Below are 6,000 nucleotides of genomic sequence, written 5' to 3'. Positions count from 1 at the left end.
CCATCATAATAGGAGGAAAAGATGATGACATCAAAATAAAAGAGAGACTGATTGAGATGGGGAGGGGATATGATGGAGAGTGGAGTTTGAAAGGGGAAAGTGGGGGAAGGGGAGGGAATTACCATGGGCTATATTGTCTACAATTATGGAAGTTGTCAATTAAAAAAATAGCAAAATAGCTGGGCGTGGTGGCACACGCCTTTAATCCCAGCACTTGGGAGGCAGAGGGAGGAGGATCACTGTGAGTTCAAGGACAGCCTGAGACTGCATAGTGAATTCCAGGTCAGCCTGGACCAGAGTGAGACCCTACCTCAGAAAAAAAAAAATAAATAAATAAAATAAATAAATAAATAAAAACAAATAAATTTTTTAAAAAAGCAAAATATCCTTCAAGAATATGGTCCATCACAACTACACCTGAAATTTATCAATAAAAGCAACCTTACCTTTCTGTATACCACACATATGCACACACCTCTCATTTATGCTCCCTTTATCTCCACCTTCATATTCTTTTTAAAATATATTTTATTTATTTGAGAGAGAGAAAGAGGGAGAGAGAGAGAGAGAATGGGCATGCAAACAAACTCCAGATGCATGTTCCCCCTTGTGCATCTGGCTTACGTGGGTCCTGGAGAACTGAACGGGGATCCTTTGGCTTTGAAGGCAAGCACCTTAACCGCTAAGCCATCTTTCCAGTCCAACATTCATATTCTTTTTTTTTTAATTTTTAAATTTTTATTAACATTTTCCATGATTATAAAAAAAAATCCCATGGTAATTCCCTCCCTCCCCCCTGACACTTTCCCCTTTGAAATTCCATTCTCCATCATATTACCTCCCCATCTCAATCATTGTACTTACATATATACAATATCAACCTATTAAGTACCCTCCTCCCTTCCTTTCTCTTCCCTTTATGTCTCCTTTTTAACTTACTGGCCTCTGCTACTAAGTATTTTCCTTCTCATGCAGAAGCCCAATCATGTGTAGCTAGGATCCACATATGAGAGAGAACATGTGGCGCTTGGCTTTCTGGGCCTGGGTTACCTCACTTAGTAGAATCCTTTCCAGGTCCACCCATTTTTCTGCAAATTTCGTAACTTCATTTTTCTTTTCTTTTTTTTTAATATTTTATTAACATTTTCCATGATTATAAAATATATCCCATGGTAATTCCCTCCCTCCCCACCCCCACACTTTCCCGTTTGAAATTCCATTCTCCATCATATTACCTCCCCATTACAATCATTGTAATTACATATATACAATATCAACCTATTAAGTATCCTCCTCCCTTCCTTTCTCCACCCTTTATGTCTCCTTTTCAACTTACTGGCCTCTGCTACTAAGTATTTTCATTCTCACGCAAAAGCCCAGTCATCTGTAACTAGGATCCACATATGAGAGAGAACATGTGGCGCTTGGCTTTCTGGGCCTGGGTTACCTGACTTAGTATAATACTTTCCAGGTCCATCCATTTTTCTGCAAATTTCATAACTTCATTTTTCTTTACCGCTGAGTAGAACTCCATTGTATAAATGTACCACATCTTCATTATCCACTCATCTGTTGAGGGACATCTAGGCTGGTTCCATTTCCCAGCTATTATAAATTGAGCAGCAATAAACATGGTTGAGCACATACTTCTAAGGAAATGAGAGTCCTTTGGATATATGCCTAGGAGTGCTATAGCTGGGTCATATGGTAGATCAATCATTAGCTGTTTTAGGAACCTCCACACTGTCTTCCACAATGGCTGGACCAGGTTGCATTCCCACCAGCAATGTAGAAGGGTTCCTCTTTTTCCACATCTCCACCAACATTTATGATCATTTGTTTTCATGATGATGGCCAATCTGACAGGAGTGAGATGGAATCTCAATGTAGTTTTAATCTGCATTTCCCTGATGACTAGTGACATAGAACATTTTTTTAGATGCTTATATGCCATTCGTATTTCTTCCTTTGAGAATGCTCTATTTAGCTTAATTTTTTATTTATTTATTTGAGAGCGACCGACCTGTACAGAGAGAAAGACAGATAGAGGGAGAGAGAGAGAATGGGCGCGCCAGGGCTTCCAGCCTCTGCAAATGAACTCCAGATGCGTGTGCCCCCTGTGCATCTGGCTAACGTGGGACCTGGGGAACCGAGCCTCGAACCAGGGTCCTTAGGCTTCACAGGCAAGCGCTTAACCGCTAAGCCATCTCTCCAGCCCAATAGGACATTTTTTGATTGGCTTGTTTGATTCCTTATTATTTAACTTTTTGAGTTCTTTGTATATCCTAGATATTAATCTTCTATCAGATATATAGCTGGCGAAGATTTTTTCCCATTCTGTAGGTTGCCTCTTTGCTTTTTACACTGTGTCCTTTGCAGTGCAAAATCTTTGTAATTTCATGAGGTCCCAGTGATTAATGTGTGGTTTTATTGCCTGAGCAATTGGGGTTGTATTCAGAAAGTCTTTGCCAAGACCAATATGTTGAAGGGTTTCCCCTACTTTTTTCTTTAGCAGTTTCAGATCTGATGTTAAGGTCTTTAATCCAATTCGACTTAATTCTTGTGCATGGCAAGAGAGAAGAATCTATTTTATTCCTTCTGCAGATATATATCCAGTTTTCCCAATACCATTTGCTGAAGAGGCTGTCTTTTCTCCAATACTCCAATGAGTATTTTTGGCATTTTTATCGAATATCAGGTGGCTATAGCTACTCGGGCTTTCATCTGGGTCCTCAGTTCTGTTTCACTGATCTACATGTCTGTTTTTGTGCCAGTACCACGCTGTTTTTGTTACTATGGCTCTGTAGTATAGGTTAAAATCAGGTATGGTGATACCACCAGCCTTATTTTTGTTGCTCAGTATTATTTTAGATATTCGAGGTTTTTTGTGATTCCAAATGATTTTTGGATTGTTTTTTCTATTTTCATGAAGAATGCCTTTGGAATTTTGATAGGGATTGCATTAAATGTGTAGATTGCTTTAGGTAAGATTGCCATTTTCACGATATTGATTCTTCCAATCCAGGAACAAGGGATGTTTCTCCACTTTCTAGTGTCTTCTGCAATTTCTCGCATGAGTGTTTTAAAGTTCTCAGTGTAGGGCTGGAGAGATGGCTTAGCGGTTAAGCGCTTGCCTGTGAAGCCTAAGGACCCCGGTTCGAGGCTCGGTTCCCCAGGTCCCACGCTAGCCAGATGCACAAGGGGGCGCACGCATCTGGAGTTCGTTTGCAGAGGCTGGAAGCCCTGGCGCGCCCATTCTCTCTCTCTCCCTTTATCTGTCTTTCTCTTTGTGTCTGTTGCTCTCAAATAAATAAATAAAAAATATTAAAAAAAAAAGTTCTCAGTGTAGAGATTCTTTACTTCCTTTGTTAGGTTTATTACAAGGTATTTTATTTTTTTTTGATGCAATTGTGAATGGGAGTGATTCCTTCTATTCCCAGTCTCTGTAGGACTTTTATCATGAAGGGATGTTGGATTTTGTCAAATGCTTTCTCTGCGTCTAATGAGATGATCATGTGATTTTTGTCCTTCAACCCATTTATATAATGTATTACATTTATAGATTTGTGTATGTTGAACCATCCCTGCATCTCTGGGATAAAGCCTACTTGGTCAGGGTGAATGATCTTTTTGATATACTCTTGTATTCTGTTTGCCAATATTTTGTTGAGAATTTTTGCATCTATGTTCATGAGGGAGTTTGGTCTGTAATTTTCTTTTTTTGTTCTATCTTTGCCTGGTTTTGGTATCAGGGTGATGCTGGCCTTATAGAAGGAGTTTGGTAGAATTCCTTCTTTTTCTATTTCCTGGAAAAGCTTAAGAAGCAATAGTGTTAGCTCTTCCTTGAAGGTCTGATAAAATTCAGCAGTGAATCCATCTGGGCCTCGGCTTTTTTTAGTTGGGAGATTATTGATAACTGTTCAGATCTCCATGTTTGTTATAGGTCTATTTCAGTGATTAATCTCATTTTGATCTAATTTAGGTAGGTCATATAAATCAAGGAAATCATCCATTTCTTTCAGATTTTCATACTTTGTGGAGTATATGCTTTTATAGTATGTCCCTATGATTTTTTGAATTTCTCTGGAATCTGTTATGATGTTACCTTGTTCATCTCTGATTTTATTAATTTGTGTTTCTTCTCTCTTTCTTTTGGTCAGATTTGCTAAGGGTTTATCAATCTTGTTTATCCTTTCAAAGAACCAACTCTTTGTTTCATTAATTCTTTGGATTTTTTTTTGTTTCTATTTCATTAATTTCTGCCCTAATCTTTATTATTTCTTCCCGTCTACTGATTTTTGGTTTGTCTTGTTCTTCTTTTTCCAAGGCTTTAAGGTGAAGCATTAGGTTGTTTACTTGTGACCTTTCTAATTTCTTAATATAGGCACTTAAGGCTATAAATTTAACTCTTAGAACTGCCTTCATTGTGTCCCAGAGATTTTGGTATGTTGTGTTCTCATTATCATTTGACTCTATAAATTTTTTGATTTCCTTCTTGATTTCTTCATTGACCCATTCATTATTTAGTAGTGTATTGTTTAGTTTCCATGATTTTGTGTATGCTCTATAGCCTTTCTTGTTACAGATTTGTAGTTTAATTCCATTGTGGTCAGATAGAATGCAAGGAATTATTTCAATTTTCCTGAATTTGTTAAGATTTGCTTTGTGTAGTCCAACATTCATATTCTTAAGAATGACCTGTGCTTTTTTTTGTTTAAAGAATCACTTCTGTTTTTTTGGGGGGTAGGGGTACAAAATGAAGCTCAGTGGTAATGGCCTAGCATGCACAAGCCCCCAGATTCCTTTTCGAAGAAAAGGAAAAGACCCTATAAAGCCACATGCACAAAGTGGCATGAGCATCAGGCATGGTGGCGCATACCTTTAATTGCAGCACTCGGGAGGCAGAGGTAGGAGGATTGCCATGAGTATGAGGCCAGCCTGAGACTACATAGTGAATTCCAGGTAAGCCTGGGCTATAGTGAGACCCTACTTTGCAAAACCAAAACCAAAATCAAAAGAACAACAACATCAACAACAAAAAACAAAGTGGCATGTGCATCTGGGGTCTGTTTGCTGTGGCAGGAGACCCTGGCACACCCATACTGACTCTCTACAAAAATAAAATAAAATTTAAAAAAAATTCAGCTGGGTGTGGTGGTGCATGTCATTAATTTCATCAGTTGAGAGGCTGAGAAAGGAGAATCACTGTGAGTTTGAGGCCAGCCTGGGACTAGAGTGAGTTCTACCTTGACAAAAACCAAAACAAAACCCTCAAAAAATTTCATTCTTAACCCCAATGGGTAAGAGGATGGTGAAGGTAATGTGGAAGAGGGATGACTCAATACAATATGAAACAACACATATACATGAAAATTCTATAATGAAACCCATTGTTTTGTGGAACACACCTGCAATCTTAGCCCTCAGTTGGCAGAGCCAGGAAAATTGTCCACAAGTTTCAGGCCAGCCAGGGGTATATATCAAGATCATGCTCCAGAAGACAAAACATCCAACTAGCTAGGTAAGTAACTTAAACAACAACAACAACAAAAAAAAAACCTGGAGGTGGAGGGCTGGAGAGATGCCTTAGTGGTTAAGGCACTTGTCTACTAGGCCTATCTAGGGACCAAGGTTCGATTCCCCAGCACCCATGTAAAGTCAGATGCACAAAATGGCACATGCAATCTGGAGTTCGTTCACGATGGCTACAGGCCCTGGTGAGTCCATTCTTTCTCTCTGCTTGCAAATTTATATATATATATAAATATATCTTTTAAAATATAGCTAAATATATTAATATATTTTAAAACATAGCTGGGGTGGGGCAGCTGGAGAGATGGCTCAGTGGTTTCTGGTGTTTGCTTACGAAGAATGCCAGCCGGATTCAGTTCCCCAGTCACCCATTTAGAGCTGGATTGGCATTCATTTTCATTAGCATGAGACCCTGGCATGCCCCTCCCTTCACATGTGCAAATAAAAATTGAAAAAACTAAAGCCTGG

Source organism: Jaculus jaculus, chromosome 13 (assembly GCF_020740685.1).
Source record: "Jaculus jaculus isolate mJacJac1 chromosome 13, mJacJac1.mat.Y.cur, whole genome shotgun sequence".
In the NCBI taxonomy this organism is placed as follows: domain Eukaryota; kingdom Metazoa; phylum Chordata; class Mammalia; order Rodentia; family Dipodidae; genus Jaculus; species Jaculus jaculus.
This window is presented reverse-complemented; position numbering follows the sequence as displayed.